The sequence below is a fragment of the Rhodnius prolixus genome, unplaced genomic scaffold, assembly GCF_049639745.1.
Source record: "Rhodnius prolixus isolate KJV_2025 unplaced genomic scaffold, Rpr scaffold_2, whole genome shotgun sequence".
Lineage (NCBI taxonomy): Eukaryota > Metazoa > Arthropoda > Insecta > Hemiptera > Reduviidae > Rhodnius > Rhodnius prolixus.
In genome coordinates this window covers 17,111,313-17,129,292 of record NW_027411592.1, presented here as the reverse complement: position 1 = coordinate 17,129,292, position 17,980 = coordinate 17,111,313, and the positions used below count along the sequence as shown (strand labels likewise).

The 17,980-nt window shown below is 33.4% G+C and overlaps 1 long non-coding RNA gene across 1 annotated transcript in view; it reads left to right on the top strand.

Moving 5' to 3' along the window:
- The first annotated feature begins 12,303 nt into the window (after positions 1-12,303).
- LOC141449169 (uncharacterized) overlaps positions 12,304-17,980 on the top strand; it is a 33,256-nt gene continuing 27,579 nt past the window's right edge. Inside the window, exons 1-2 of the long non-coding RNA XR_012455371.1 lie at positions 12,304-13,179; positions 14,696-14,776. This is a non-coding gene — a long non-coding RNA (uncharacterized lncRNA). The remainder of the gene's footprint in view (positions 13,180-14,695; positions 14,777-17,980) is intronic.

Sequence of the window (17,980 nt, the reverse complement as noted above, 5' to 3'; positions counted from 1 at the left end):
CTTTCCTTCGCTAACAAAAATATTTGCGCTTCAATTTGGTTACAATCAATATTTACACTTACACTCTCATATTGCTCTTTAAAAAGAAAGCATTCCGTTTCGGCCAAACTTTCGAAACTGAGATACACTTTTTGAGCTCCACTGAGAATGAAGGTTTGTGTTTTTTTTTTTTTTTTTTTTTTTTTTATAAAGGTAATCTACATTAATTTTAAGTTGAGCGCCGCGGTAGCCGAGCGGTTAAGAGGCGAGACCTGCAAAGCTAATATGCATTAGGATGAAAAAAATAAATGCCAGTTTTCAGTCGTGATACATTTATTCTGCCGAGCTTTCGACCTAGGGACTAGGTTATCTTCAGGGCTAGTTTACAAAGTAATTACAAACAATCTAGCCCAGAATAAATGTATCACGACTAAAAACTGGCATTTATTTTTTTTCATCCTATTGAAACTATGAATCAGTCACCAAAAATAATGAACAGCAACTAATATGCATTGTGGTACTGGGTTCGATTACCGGTCTTAGGCCTTGGATTTTATTTAAAGGTTAATAAAAGATTTTTACAGTAAAGTACATATGTTTGCAAGTCGCCTCTGACCGCGACACTCAAATGGTAGTTGAACGTAAAGCCCGCCTGAAATAATAGGCAATTACTTTACTTTAAGCAATGTATTGTTCATTGTTTTTGGCAACTGATTCAATAATCCAGATCGTGGCTGTTTATGAACTTTCGGACAGAAGACACACCAAACTTAAAGCAACAATACAAACAAATATTGTTATTTGTGAATAATATAAGCCCTGAAGATGATCTAGTCCCTACATCGAAAGCTTGGCAAAAATTAAAAAAATAATTACGGAAATTGGTAATATTCTTTCTTTTTTTCAGATTACTTTTAAACTTCCACATAAAGACCTTAATCCTTCTTAAAGACATTTCAATAAAAAGAACATTATTTCGTATTAAATCAATGTAAAATTGATATTTTTATTGTTGGAATGAGGTAGCTAACTGCAACCATAAACCTTGACAGTAAATCCTACCATAACTGCACATTATTATTTTACTGCGTTAAAAAGTATTCCCTGAAATTTGGATTAGAATAAAATGTTTTTAGAGAGTAATTATTTTGGATGTGTTATCCATGATATTTTAAATTCTATCCAATTTAACTAGATGTCGCGAAAAGAAGGAGGTATAAAGGTGTGTCTATGAATAGCATAGTACAACTGGACAAGAGAATGGTGTACACAATTTCCAGCAAGCGAACTGACTTTTCTTTACCTCATATAGGGTTGATCCTTCCCTACATAGACACACTTAAAAAAATGTCTTGATTAATTCATCAACTGAGGCTTGAGCGAGTGTGTACGACTCCATTTAGCACCAGGGGATTTAAAATGAATGAGATAACCATTGATGAACTGAGCCGTTTGTTCTTCTAGTAATATGTCATGTTAGTCGATTAAGCATAGAATATTCCCCTATTAACAGAATAATTTAGTTCACCCAGACTCTCCACTGATATACACCCAGCACTATATGATTACTAGCATCTATTCTGCTCTAAACGGTTTAGATGAAATCTAATTTGATGTTCCTCCACTATCGGTTAGTGATTCAAATTATTGTAGTATTCATTTATTAATAATTAGTAAATATTTGTTACAGAACCAAATTATGTTAAATGAATATTCTTCTTTAAACTTTAATTAAAAAAAATAATATGTTTTCGGTTTAAGCTTTTTCCAAAACATCATTTTGTAGGTTGTTGTTCTAGTGGTTATGAATCTTGGCTTTGAAAGTAGGAGATCTCCAGTTCGAATCTCGCGTATTTGTTTAAAAAAAAGTTTGTTTTTTTTTAACTCACTTTATTTAATTTACAACTGCCGATTGGCCACATGTAAATCGGATTAAATACATAACATAAAAATGGCTTGAAAGATGCCCTTCTTTATCATGCGATTAGGTGATCGCGAGGCCTTCGACGCTAGTCTTCGGCGAGAATTTGAGGGAAGAATAGTTTGGGATTGATAACAGGATTTGGCTAGGTCAAGGACAAAAGGGATTTTTAGGTCAGTGTGGATAGTGTGATTGCTTACGTAGAAAAAAAAATGTTAATAGTAAAGCATGTACTTCCTTCCGCTTCCGTACAGGACACCTAATTGGTAGCTGGACGTAAAGTCTTGTCTGGAAAAAATAGGCGATTACTATACTTTTAACTTTTAATTACTTGATTTTCATTTAATGGACATTTAGACTCAAATCGAAACTGTTATTTTGGTTGGATTCTTGAATGAATAAATAATTACAAATTTCGAGGCAATAGTGATTTTTTGTTTTGACAAATCAGCGGACGAATTGCTGTGCGACTATTTTGTAACATTTTTTCAAAATCTATTATCACGTTAATCACAAGGATGTAACGAAATATTAGCCACGATTGGCAAGCAAGAATCTAAACGCCCCAATTTTTTTTTTAAATTTCTAAATATTTGAAGATATTCAATACTTAAGTGTTACAAATCAATCCGATGCCAGGAGTAAGGGGAGAGTTGCTTCCTAGAGACGAAACTTCAATTTACTGAAGAAGATGTTTCTTAAGGAAGGAAGAGTTGGAGAGTTAAGCAAATTAGGATGGACGGACGTATAGTCATGGAATTTTGAGCAATTATTTTTAATTAGTAGATTTAAAAAAGAAATTTTGAATAGTCTGAATGAAAATAAGGTTGAAATTTAGTAACAAAACGACTTTTGAAAACTAAAGAACGAAGAATTAAACGCGATAGGACCACCCAAACTTCGCATCTTTTTAATGATATGGCACTGGAGCTGTTAGTGTTGGTTGTTGATTCGTGGATATATGAAAAAGCCTATGTGGTCTAGAAGGCGTGGTAGGATGTGACTAAGAAGAGAAATTGTAGAGGGATGGCAATTGGTAAAAAATAGAAGGGAAGATAATGTCACTTGGAGGGTACTGCGATCCCATTAAGGACGACGATTGGACGATGAAATTGCACTTGCTATAAACCTTGCCCAGAGATATTGAAGGAAGAAGGAACTACGTTTGGAGGGAGATGATTCACTGCAGCAATGTTCCAGTTGAAAGTATGCTGTCTTAAGAGAGATGATTGTCGAAGATTATGAATCCCATGGTTCGGAGTAGTGGGATATTTCGTGTGGATAAGTAACATCGATCCGCCCAGAATTGTCTAAGTTGCGTCTTGTTTCTTGTTTTTATTTGGTAACCAGAAAAGTGCAAGTTATCGCTTATTTTTTCAGATCCGCTCAACGTCCAACTATGAGGCGTTCTGCATGAGGAGAGATGTTTACTGTTTTCATTTTTTAACAAGCAAAAACTGGATTATATTTGACAAAAGTTGTTATCGAACTAAGGTCACTTGCTACTTGCACGTTATTACCCACAAACACTACACCAAACACTTTAAAAATTGAAGAAGAAATAATTAATATAAGCAGAAAATAAGTATATAATTTCAGGAAAGGCAAAAATAATATTTATATCCCCACGGCAATTAAATTTAATTTGTTCCTTGATGTTCCTCGAGTACCTATAATTCCTTCAAGTACTTCATATGGAAATAAATATATCTCCTTCTCCTTCTACTAGCAAAAAACAACCGTGAAACTGGAGGAATTAGGTGCACGCCATCCAACGGCATAATGGGGCAAGCCGACAATTAGGACATTAAGAGTGTTTGTCTTCCCAGCCGAAAGGAGACCTCAAAGTTCTCATTATAGCTACAAAACACTTTCCCCGTTCCAATCACTTCCTGTAGCAAGTACTTGGCACAAGATGTCGGCTCACATCTATAAAATACTGTTAAGTTGCCAAGTTGATCAACTGACAAGCATGGAGTTTGATAAGTAATTAATAAGAAAGAGGAGGTGGAGACTGTCTATCCCTTTCCTTCCTTATCCAGATTGTTTACAACAACACTTGTTACGTTGATTTTGATTGAAAAAGCGATTTTAATGGAAAATTTGTTACATATTTATGAGATTAGGAATCAATCAAGAATAGTTTCAGACTAGACTTCCCCTTCTTATTTGTAGTGTCTCGTGGTTGAACTACTTCTTAAAACTATATTTAACACGCTAATATTTCATGACACCATAAAAATATTTAAAATTCATTATAAAATCATTTTTTACTTTTTCTTTTTGGTATTTTAAATTGAATTATAGAAAACTATAAACCGCCCTACTTGCCCAAAAAATCGAACAACAACCGATTTCAAACCTTACGACTAAAATTCTAAGAACGCTCTCTTCTACGTCTCCAATCATACTGTACACTCGGATCTAAATATTCCTCTCATCTCTGAAATAGCCCAATCTCGATACACAAAACTCCACTCAAATCTACACAGTCATTACAACCCTCTGATCCACAACATGTCTACTACAACACTTCCTTCAAATCCACAGCGCAGACTAAAGCGGCGGTGGCCACGCGATCATCTCAACATATAACGTCGATCTTCTAGGATGGTTGCTACTTAAGCTTGCCAACCTGACGAACTAACGGCTTCCATCACTGGATGGTCGTCGTTCACTCCACTCACGCCCTTGGAGCACATGCATGTGCGCGTGTATGTATGCACACATTATATAGGTGCAAGTGCATTTGAACTATCCTTATCACTCATCTCTTTTGCTTGTTGCATTGGATACAGTTGCAAAATAAATAAATTAAAAAAAAAAATTGCATTATCGTTGAGAATATCCGTCTTATCCGTTGAGTATAAACAAAAGTGTCTGCGAGTGAACAAAAATATCTCAGAACTGGTACTCCAAAATTTTGAAGGGATTAACTGATGAGGTTAGCCGGATTGGAATCCAGCTGCCGGCCCTTAGATTTTACAGTGATAGACAGTGATAGTTGTCTGTAACGAGACAACACTGAACGGAGGCCAGCAGTGCACTGAAAAAAGCTCCGGGCGCCAATAACCTCAGATGTTGACGCGCCTTAAATCATTTTTAAAAAAATCGCACAACTAGAACTGCCAGTCTACTGAACAGAATTTACTTTTTCAAATTTTTCAAGTCAATAGAAAAATTCTCAGGAGCTGAATTCATTCCACATCTTGGCTTTTTAAAAATATTGGGCCAGTAGATGTACATAAAATTACAAAGGTAATCATTCGAATGTATTGGGTTATTGAAAAGTAATTAAAAAAATATGGACAGATTATATACAAGTATCGATAATTGTATTATCTTTCTCAAAGGCCAAAAATGGTGTCTAGGGCAAATTAGATGAAGATGGCAAGCCATTCCATATTTTCAATCGCTCATTTAACTAAATTTTGGCAAAATTTCATTTCCGCATAATCTCATTATTTTATTAATATCTACATCCACGGGCCCAAAAAAGGCAAATAAAAGTGAACGTATATTTCAACGAATTATTTGAAAATAAAAAGAAGGAAGTATTTTTCTGTACATAATTCTTTTGGTTGTATGAAATTAAGAAAAACAAGAAAGTTAGACATTGCAGAGAACGACAAAAGTATAGTTGTATTTGCTTATGCAAACTAAGGTATAAAACTGGGGAATTCAAAAGGAACAGTTGGTGTTGTAGGTAACACTGCAGTGACTATATTGCATACAGCCTACTATATCAAGCAGATAACAGAGTCAACGACTCGCCCTGCTGGCTGGCTTTGTAACAGATAACATCCTCTGGGAACTTCTATCCCCAGCACTTACAACCGGCTTACCTTTCCACCTTCATAAATGCTGCTACACAGTGCAGTCTCACCCTGAAAAATTATACCTCTTGTAAGTTTTCTTTAAAATGAAGTTGTACTTACATTGTATACAAAAACATAAAATCCAATATTGGCGTCTTTAACGTGGAAATATCATTTCAATTATTTCTTTTCAGTCGTACGTAAATATTATTTAAAAAATTTGGATGATACGTAAAAATAAATTAAAATCTGTCATTAATTTCTAATTTGATGTGTTTTTTTTTTTTTTGAAAACTTGCTAGAAACTCCTTATAATCCAAAGAACCTTCAGCAAGTTTGGTGTATTTACAATATCTTCTAAATTTTGTGAAAATTAAAGAGCAGATTTCATATTTATTTGGTTACTACTGCATTACTACTCGCCACTCTCTCATGGACAACCACTTGGAAAAGTACATTTCTTTCTCTTATCGATAAATATATATTTTTTTTTTTGGCGCATCAACAGCTGAGGTTATTATCTCCCGGAGGTTTTTTCAGTGCACTGCCGGTCTCCGGACAGTGTTCTCTCTTTACAGATATATATATAAGCAAGGAGTGTGTTATAAAAGAAAACGAAAATAAATAAATATGTGAATTTGAAGAAGGAAATTGTTGACCTGAAACTTGAAAATAAAGAAATTAAACAGAATGTGGAGGTGCTTCTAAGGAAATCTAAATCTAAAAACTTATCGATAAATATAATAGTCGAGAACAGCAGTATAAATTTTTAGGTTAGATTTTTAACTTTAGATAAAAAGAAAACTGTTTTAAACCCAACAGGTTTTTTAAAACCTGTCATCATAAAATCATTTTAAAGGTTTAGGATTTTTTCTCTTCAAGAATTGCGCATTCTATAGTTATTTAGTTTCTATAATTAAAAAAAATCCTAGAATAAATAGTAACAGTAAAGTTCTTATTTTAAAAAGGGATAGACAACAAAAACGGTCCACCAATTCCAGCTGCTGTAAGACGGGATTTGTGGTAAGATATACGTGGAAATACCTTGGACTCCACCTAACCTTGTTGATCAAGATACAGTTTGGATGACATGTGAGAAAATATACGTATGCCATCTGAGCTGGAGTGATCAAGGCTGTGAAACAAGATTGGTTTGAGAGTGCTAATGATGTTGATGCGCTCAGCAACTGTAAACCCATGAGTATTATTTTCCCGGTAAGTGTGACTACTCTGTCTTGCTTCTACGGGAATCGCAAAAGTGTTCGCTTATGTAACGGAACAAAGTAAGAATGAATAATCTACTAAAAATAACTGAAGAGAAATTGATGCACGAATGGTGTTTAATTAGATAACTGGGATGCCTAAGGTAAGTAGAAATACGGGGCTATAATTAGAAGAGAGTTCATCTAAGGTTTTAATATTGGGATGCATTTAATATGCAGAGATTCAGGTATTAAATTAATTTAATGTACATTTTTCAACAATGAGAGCTGTACAAAATAAAATATCTAGTACTTTGAAGATTGTAGTTGGCCAATAAGTTGGTTGGGATAGAGATAAAAAGGTGTAATTAGACTTGAATAGGGTGTTAGGAACAGCCACAAAGATTGGACATTCTACAGCCCCATTGTAGATGTTTAGCATTTCAGTCAGCTCCTGAGAAGGTGCGGGGGCCGAGGGATTAGAAGAAGGAGAGGAACATTGATAGGTAAGTTAAGATTATGAGCTACAGTAAACTGATGCTCTTGTTAATTGGAGTGAGTTAATCGGGAGAGAGGTGACTGTTGATTGAAGAGAATTGGTAGCATTAGTTGCAATCAGATTATGCTGAAGGCAATTTTTTTTTTTTATTAGAATTGCATTGGTGTATTATTCTATTTCATTCTAAATTTGTTCTGTCGAGGGTCTTGCAAAATCGTTTTTCACTTAATTGCTCAGTGGGTTCGTTACTTCACTCGAGTCGAGTAATCATGTGAATAATAATAGTCAGTAACGATGGCACCTACAAGGAAACTAGTTCTTAAAAAACAAAAAAGCTATGCAATATATTTTATTCCGCAGTGGTTCAAGTATTAAATTAATTTTATAAATTTTTCAACAGTAGAACAATTGATTATAAACTTTCATATTCTTATTAAGGCACTTATGTTGGTTACTGGGCAGTTTATTATATTTCTAACATTAAAACAGCATAATAAAAATAGGACTATTGTTTACAATTACCATTATCTTATGCAATAATTTGAGGCACATATTTTGCTATTCAGTTACTGTGTTTAGTGTGCATAACTTTTATTTTATTTACAGATTATGTTAATGCATGCGTAGTTACATTGATTATTTTATAATTTGCGATGTCAACTGTAAATGGTAAACTAAGCTTTTTTTTTTACTCATAATTCCCAAACCAAGCACAAACTGTTTAGATTATAGATTATTTTTCGAGGACAACAAGTTAGAAAGAATGTTTTCAGAATTACTGACCAATGAGCCTAATCGGGCAGGATCCAATTTAGGTTTCTACTATTGACTGTACTAAATGTCGTGTGTCCAGCACTTCTTGGGTTACATGAAGCAGTGAATTGCTTGGCTCACTCCCTCTTTTGTTTATTCTAAACCAACGCTTATTTTAAGTATGTTTACATTTAAATATGAGTTGGCTAAAGAGTCCATCCTCAGTGTTCGGTAAGTTTCTGAAGGTTAACCTTAATATTCTAGATATGCACGCTAGATTTCGTCTCAATTTGTGGGAGCCAGATTTCTAATAAACACATTATGCTGCCCAATTTTCTTATAACATACATTTTGTTTAAATAGTAGAGAAGTGACTGTTGTTAAGGTAATAGTCTACATAATAATTCGTACATGATAAAAAGAGAAGTAGCAACAAAAGTATGTGTAATTACCACAGATTAAATCTGAATAAAGATTTAAAATAATGAGTTCGAACTTCTAAAAGTAATTTATTATCCAGCTAGTTTAACAGAAGACAGTGTACATAGTAAGAAAATGAGATTCGGTATATAAGAGGATAAAACAAGCAGTGGGTTTAGTTTTCTTTAGGGCGCTCCTTATAAACAAAGGAAAACAAGTGGGACAGTAAATAGATAGAGAGGTTGGGATGCCGAAAGGGTGTTGGGAAATGTGTATAGTGTATTCTTGTGAAAAGAGACCCTGGGGAAATGATTCGGCGTGTCTATTATATAGAGCAGTCTAAGAAGCGCAACATCCAAGTATCTGAGTAAAATGTCGAAGGGTAGAGTGCGAGACTGTTTAGTTATTTTGAAGTGTGTATAGACGGTGTGGGTATGGAAGTGGAAATAAGAGATTGCCTGGTTGGTTTAGATGATGAAGGCTAAGGGCAAACTAAAGAAGTCTTATCATTCCAGGATATGGAGAGATCGTGTCTACAATACACACTTATCTGGCCCACCTTTAGTTTAGCCTAATTATTACTCCCAGTAGTGCTAGCTTTCTATCCTTGTAAACCTCAATGATTCATAAAATTAATAAAAGCTGAAAACAAATAACGGTAAGGAATTGAATATGTACCGTGTATTATCGACAATCCACCGCACAGCAGAATTTAACTAAGATCCTTGCCCTAGATAAGATGGAGTTTCTGTGGGGGTGTTTGAATCGTACAGCGCTAGATTTGCTTAAAAGTCTAAAAGTAAAAAATAATATCAAAAATAAAACTGGAAAGGCTTAAATTTCATCATCTGAACGAGTTACAATAAAAATTAAGTTTTCTAATTGACTCAACGCTAAAAAAAAGTAACATCATTTAAAAATAGATAATGATGGGGTTTATTCTTATCTTTATTTGAGAAAGGTAGTTTTGAAAACTAAATCAAACCTCTTCTTTCAGTTTAATTGCAAATAATTTTTCCAAATTCTATTCTACTTACCGAGTCACATTTCAATTCATTTAAACTTATCTAATACAGTATTATATTTTCGTTCAGCAAAAAGATTAGCTGAGTGATTCCATGCGGGTTTGAATTCAGCCGCCTGACCTTAGACTTTCTATTCATCTTACAGCGCACTATTCGATGGTAGACTAAGTTGTTTGTAACGATAGAGCTTTGTTCGGAAGCTGGTTATTTATTGAAAAAGGCTCAAATTAATGTAAAAGTAATCGCCAATTTTTTTTCAGGAGGTCCTTAACTTCCAGCTACCGATAGGGACATCCTTTACTCCTATATTCCTAACCAATAGAAAGTAGCCACGGGACTTGAGCTGGGGATCTCAAACTTACAAATCCGCGCTCGTTACCCCTTCACTACACCAATGTGACATTTTTTCGGCTATTTCAAACAATGCTATTAACGATGATGATATGATTACAAAACTGTAAAATAGAAGAAACAACCTGCAAGAAAAAAAAATCTATCAATTTTTCCGAAGACATATGGCAAAGTAGTGACTGAAGAAGTAAAGTAACTAGTTATAAGAACAAAATATATGTCACACTCCAAAAAGTTTCTGTTTGTCTTTTCTTTCAAGTCAATTATAGTAAGGCAGAAGTTGGTTAAGCCAAGCAGAAGTGAGAAAGAATTACCTTGTCCTCGTTGTAAGGACAACTAGTTCAGCTTCCGCAATCAAGCATTACATTAGGAAGTTTTTCTTTAAGCCAAACGAAAAGAGAAACATTTAAACGATTTGATATTCATTTGAAAGAGAAAAGAAAAAAAAATTACTTATAAATTTAACAAGAAACATTAAAACACGAAATTTAGCCGTACATTTAAAAGTTAGACTTTCATGTTATTATAACATTAATTACTGCAAGATATCCTGAGTGAACACAGGTGCTTGGAAGAAATTGAAAATATATACCTTGATGAACCAATTGTTCCAAGAACTCCAGCAGATGATTGTGTTCAGAATTACGAACTTATTTACTCTTTCTTCTTCTTCTATTGTACCTTAGAGTGCAAGGGATCACAGTAATAACACCAGAAGATTTATTTAGTTAATAATACACACAAGAAATCGTCTATTAAAGGTACTATATAAATATACTCAATTCTAGATAAAGATTTAATTTAATACTATTATGAATTAAAAACAGTTTTAGGATAATTTTTATTTTACAAATATCATTTTGAATTATTTTCAGCTACATAAATATAACAAATAAAATATTTTTCAGGAAAATTAACAAACCATTAGTCATCAGAAAAAGTTTCCACATAACAACTACCATTAGTTACGTCGCAAGATATCCTGAGTGAACAAAACCAATTTTAAGACCTGTTTTAATCTAAATTAAAAATGGTAGTAAAATGCCGCGGAAACATAATAAACAGGGATAAAATCAGCGTATAAGTGCGGTTTTTATTCTATTGGGGTTGTTACGTTTTTATGATTCAGTAGAGTTCAAGGGCGAACATCAAGTCTGTCTTTGGTAATGTAAGCTTAGCACGTTTGACAAGGAGAGTGGCGAGTATTCTTAAACGGTTGGTGAGAAGGAGTTCGTTTAAATCTGGTTTATAGATTCTACATTAGACGTTTGTCCAAATACATAGCTGGGAAACGAACGTGGACAGTGGATGGGATGGAAATATTGATTAGATTATTTTAGAATAGTATAATTTTATGTAGTTTTAAGTACGATAGGTCGGGATGGGCTTTCAATGAAGTTGTGCAGTATTGATCATTTGCAGTTTATCAAAATATAACTGAATGTGTTAAAGAGCTTGGGAGTATCAGCAGGTTATGTTGTGAAAGGGAATGATGGCAGAACGTTGCCTACCTTCGTGTAAACCTGCCAGGAGGCCTAACTTGGGGAAGCAGTAGACTCAAGAATGAATTTGGTAAGAATGGTCGGATAAGTAGTACTACTGAAGAAGGTGCAAGTTGCTATCCTCGAGCTCATAAAAAAACTTTCGTCTTAGTCGCAGTTAAATGTCTTGGAAAGGTCCAAAAATGATTCGAGTAGTGGTAACTACAATGCGATTGATTTGCTGGTCAGGAAAGGGCCACTTTGGAAACCAAAGTGTTTGGAGAGATTCTAGGACCGATAGAAGTCTTTGGAAGAGCTACTTTTAGTTTTCTAATGATAAGAGGCTAATTATAATAAATAAGTAATATTCTAATGGATATGAAGGTGGATGAAGGCTTATTTATTTAAGGGTCCAGGAAGCAAGTAGATCAGAAAAGGATTTCATAATAAAAGATTACTAGGAATGGAACACTAGGGATATCTTCTTATCTCTTGAATTTACAGCAACTTCTGAGGAATCAGAAATAGGTTCAAATGAGGAAGAAAGGGAAAGAGAAGTATCAAAAGCTTTGATAAAGGCAGTTAATGGATTTTATGTCGAGATGAGGTAGAAATATTAACGTGAGATAGCTGACACAAAGTTCATCTTTCATTGAATCAAACTTCGCTAAGGAGTCGCGACCAAAAGAGAGACAGATTGAATTCGTAAAAATTTTGTAAGAAGTATATCTTAGTGCGTTGGTGTACCGAGAATCGAAGGGTATTAAGCGTTTAACGGTATTTGTGGATTTCGTTTTTTAGTTGACTAATTAGCACGTTAAGTGCAAAGTTTATAATAACTAAGTTCACTTACCTTTGAAGTTTTATGTACACTAGTGACGCTGAAGATGCTTGAAAATCATTTCTGGAAGTATTTCTAATTTCTTTTCCTAGAATCAAAATTAACATAAATAATTAAGATAGATGTAAATAAATAAATTAAAAAATCAAAATAAAATGGATAATAAAAATCAGAAGCAGAGAAAATAAGGATCAAAACTTTCACATTATAAATTAGAAATAAATATAGTAAAAAAGGAAAATCTGTCTTGCTATGTAAGACAATTCGTACGTGTGTGTGGCAGCCCGTTAGGTCAATAGGTACCACCATCCCAGTGCTAGTGTGCCCCTTCTATGAGAAAAGAAAAACGTGTGGTTGGCGCTAATGACAATAGAAGTTGATGCGCCGGGGAAAAAATAATAGTTAAAAGAGAAATGAAAAATAAAATTAAAAATATAAAGGACATCGTTAAATAAATATTTATAAAAAAAGGAAACGTGGGAAAAAAATTCATTAAGAAAACACTGCTACTTAATTAGATTTCTTTTTTTGAGATGAATCAGAAATAGGAAAAAAGATTAAAACAACAATGTAATTAGAAAGAAAAGGGATAAAAATAAATAGTAATACTTTTACAGAACTTAAATTTATTAAATCATCAAGGAATAAAAAGTAGACCTATGGATGTCAGAAAAAAGATAATGCGAATGTGAGTAATGAAGGGAGAGCTGAAAAGAAGAAACAGTAAAAAAAAAAATAGGAATTTTGGAGAATAATTGCTCGAGATAATGAATTCGTTGAAACTAAGGAGAAGGAAACAGGAAGGTTTTCAAGATGCTTTAAGATCCGCAAGGGAAACCTATTGTACCTAGGAATTGATGGAATACGCAGGTAGCGAAAAATGTGGAAGGTAAGACACCAGGTTTGTAAGGTTTCAAGTAGTTTTTGTGCGTGAGTGTGTGTGTTTGTGAGTAGTAGTAGAGAGAGAGAGTGAGAAGCTGAGTATGGTGTTTGAGAGAGGGAGTAGTTGTGAGTGTGTGTAAGAGAGAGAGATAAAGAAGCTGTGTGCGAGAGAAAAGCTAATGTGTATGTGACAAAGAGAGTAAGTGTGTGTGTGTGTGTGTGAGAGAGAGAGCTGTGTTGAGAGTAAAGCTAATGTGTATGTGACATCGGGAGTAGGTGTGTGTTTGTGAGTAGTTTGAGTTCGTGTGTAACAGAGAGAGAAGCTGTGTGTGTGAGAGAAAAGCTAATGTGTATGTGACAGAGATTAGGTGTGTGTGTGTGTGTGAGAGAGAGAATGAGGAGCTGTGTGTGCGAGAGAAAAGCTAATGTGTATGTAACAGAGAGTAGGTGTGTGTGTGAGAGAGATAGTGAGTGAGAAGCTGTGTGAGTGTGAGAAAGAGAGGGGGTAGTTTGAAAATGTGTTTAATGTGTACAAAGCTAAAGCAAACGTAGAAATAAATAAACAGAATCACTTACCTCAGAAGAAATCTCTCACCGATTAGCATCCTCTTCTTCATCTTAAGACTGCTGCATACTCTGAAACTTCTTTTCTTCGACTTGACACTCCCTGTAAATTAGCGCGTACTCTTTATTGCCTATCTCATCATTAGAACCTTATATTGCCTTCCTTATTTACAATTCTCTTTATTGTTTATTCTTTCCTTTCCATAATATAATTTTTATCCCCATAATATGGAAGTAACGTATACTTCCAGCATTTTCTTTTGTTCTCTTCTTTCATCTACCGTGCCAAGTCCTCTCGATTGATTTTATTTTTCCCTGTATTCCTTCTTCTTTCCTCATGACTCGCCATCTTCTTTCTTCCTTCGTCCTCGGTTGGCTCTCTTCTTTTTTGTTCACATTATTCTTCCAATTATTTTATTCTCCCATTTTCCTTAATTATTTCCTTCTTTAAATTCGACTTCCTTTCGTTGTCTTTGTAATCCTAGTCGTCCAATTATTTAACTTTTTTTTAAATACTTTTCTTTCTTGCAAATTAATTAATTTATTCATTCCCCTTACTTCCTTTTCCTTTTCGAAATCCTGCTTCCTTTGAGTTCTTGTGGTTACCCTTGTAATCTAAAGTTCTTAGTAACCTCTTTCTTGCCTTCAAACTCTTTCCTTACCCTCTCCTCTGGTTAACTTCCTTCCATCCCTTATGTTCATCAGCCGTTATAGTTCGAGCAGCCATCTAGACCTAAAATTCTGCAGTTTTTTAGTACTACCTAATAATTTTCCCCTTTCATCCAGAACCACGTAACAATACCTCAAAGTCCACCTCTTACAAACAGAACCCCGTTTCCCCTCTTCTTACCTCCCTCTCCTAATATTCCTTCAAAGTAACACGTTACAAACACCTTGTCAACAAAATTTGCACTGATTTATTTTCTATATTTATTTATGTTTTTATTTTCTGCTTCTAGGACTCTTGAAGAAGACAAGTAATGCTCTGGCAGAAAAAGGAAATGAACAAAAATACAATCATCCAACCATTTTTTAACAAGGTAATTACTTTACATTTCTTTTAATAAATAAAGTTTTATTTTAGTTGAATTACTTTTATTTGCATAAAATGTATCTACTTTCAGTAAAAAGAATTTTGTATTCAAATTTGTCTAATTTTTAGTTATGATTTACTGTTGATCCTTGTTCTATTGCATATTTATGTTTAGTAACATATTAATTAGTTATAATGCATATTCTTTTCCTGTGTAACATGACATTTTCATTTAAAACTTTTGATACAAATTATTTTAATTTTAATTTGATTTATTGCATTTTGTTAAGTTTTTATTAAAATAAACTTTACGACTTTATTTTAATTCATTAATAATTACGCAAATATACTCAAAGAGAAATCATTTCACAAAATATACTACTAGAAAGAATAAATCATTTATACAACTGTCCTAATTGTTTTTAGTTAAATAATTTATTCGAGCTGTGAATTAAACCTTAAAAACTATTGTTTTCTATTTCTTTCAAGTTTTCTTATTTTTCCCTTATATCTATCATTGAAAATATATTTCCTACAACCGTAAACCTCTTTCGTAAGTGAAAGAAACCATTCATTATCACATTAATCCCATAGGCTTTCATAAATCTTCTAAGAAAATAATCCAGGCTATAACTTTATTGCAGACTAAAAAGACAATAACATTTTTTGTTACTATTTACATCTCATTCTTAAAAAACGTTTACTCGCACATTAAGAATTTGCTAGTGCCATTTTAAAACCAAATCCATTGCAGCTAACCATCCTAGATAAAACTCATGACAGATTCCCCTTGTAGAACCAAGGAAAAGATATTCTCTTGATCACAATTCTAACAGAAACCAGTTTAAATATTCACGGAATTAAATAAATTAATTAAAGTAATAAATATTTTCTCGTACAAATTATTTTATGGTTTATGATTGTTATAGGATGATTTATGACATTTTGACATTTTAAAAGATAGAAAACACATTTTATTGCACCTTATTTACAAAAATACTTAAACATTTAAACTGTATGTATCCTCGTTGAAACTTGGTATCAAAAATGGATAAATAAACTTAACACTGCTAAGAAGCGTTCGAGTACCTCTCACTTAAGAAGATAGACCTGCTAACTTCTACACATCTTAACAACTTTCACACAACACTTATAAGACAGGAATTTAACATATGTTGCGGTCTACTCAGGAGACTCCTTGGACTTAAATAAACCCCGACGATACTCGCCAAACTCGTATCTTACAGAACAATTACTTCGACCTATATGGAGTTAAGGAGCAGAATTGTGGGGTACCGCCAAACCCTTCCAATAGTCAATCTTCACAATCCTTCCATCAGTTCAAAGTCCTTCGCAGCATTGTAAGCGCTCTTTACAAAATTATGTCTCCAATCTTACCCTAAATCATAAATTTCACTGAATTAATCCACAACTGATTACTAAATTTCCACCTCAGCCTAAAAGTGCACCCAAATCCTCTCGTATAATCCACCATTCTGATAATCCTCTACGTAATAAAAAAAACTAAAATTAAGCTGCTGAATTACCTCCAGAAGTTTCGACCTCGGTGTGCACCCTGTATATGTTTATATGTAATAATATACTCTTTTTTTTTCCTGCTTTCTACTTTTCATATCAGTTTTTTTAATATAAGTTCTGGTCCTTACTTTTTTGTTTTTCAATAATAATAAAAGACAATATAAATCAGTATTTCTCCCTAAAAAGACTCTCTATATGATCTGCAGACGACTGGATTAGGATGCGTAACTTAAGCAGGATGTTCTTTAATAACTGCTTCTAACTTCTATTTCAGTTACTTTCTTTTTTTTTGTTCCTGTCTGACAGAAAACTGCAGCCTGTTGGATTTCAATCTTCCTAAGTACTTCTGGGATAGAACGTAAAGTAAGTGGGCAACAGCAGTAGCCTTGTCTATAAAACCTTTCCATTATTTATTTACATACATGCATATGCATGTCCTTCAATGAATTTTAAATTAATTACAACTTAATTTATGTCTTTCTTCTTAACTAAATTAATTAAAAGTAACACTTATTTAAAAATGAAGTAACAAAGTTTAAAACAAAATTGCTGTTAATAAAAAAAGAAGAAGAAGACAACAGCTGCTTCTTTTCAAATAAGATTATCTGACTATTAGTTTAGGAATTAGTATACTAACTGCTAGGGAATAATTAAATTTGTAAAGTTGAGAAAAGTTTGCTGAACTGGATAGTAAGAGCATTTTAAAATCTGGTTTTTAAATTCTGACACTGCTGTGTAATACGAATATAAATATATGTGTACATAAATATAGAAAGTGAGGAGGAGTTTGTTTTCAGAATCATACTACAATATATAGGTAGTATATGGAGAGGGAAAATACGTAATCATCTCTTGTGAGATGTCCCAGGTGTCTTCCAGTAATTTACATTAGAATTACTAGAGTTCAGGAACAGACAGAGGCCCTTCATCTGGTTCTGCTATATAATAGAGAGATAGTAGTTCTATACATATATTTTGTTGTCAAAACAAAGTTAATTTAAAATATAGTTAAATATTTCTAGAATATATTTATTTGGAAAATGGAGATGGAAGAAAGAAGTTACATTCTGTTTTATGTTTTTATGACGAGCTCGAACAAGGCTAAACAACAATCTTAATAATTTACCAGTACTGTTGCAGAAAAACCTGAAAATGAAAGAATGTTGCGATAAAAAAAAAATAAAAAAAACCATTCAAGGTAGACTAATGTACAGAAAAATGAGTTTCTGAGGAATGCGAACATACACGATTTTTCTGTTACCACCATTTGCATTATGGAAATTTCTTTCACAAAGAAAATGAAAATGAAGAAACACAAAGAAAATGTTAGGAAAAGTCGCAGAAATCACAACATTCAATAAAGTAGCTTTTCCTTCCAACTGATTTTCATTGTAACTGGGATTGGATTTAAATATTTAATTCCTATTAATATTATAAAGAAATACACTAAGATTGTCCTCTACTTGCACTCTGTGACTATCTTATTTCATGTTTTTGTTATCACTTTTTTCCCCGGGATTCGTTCACTTAACCTTTTACCAAGTAGGATATTTTTTTGTTACCTTTTATTTTTTTTTTTGAGCAGCCCTTTTCAACCTGCCCCACAGAAATTGCCATCCACTGGGAGCACACAGGCTTTTAAAGGCACCACTCTTGGCCATGTCCATTCTTT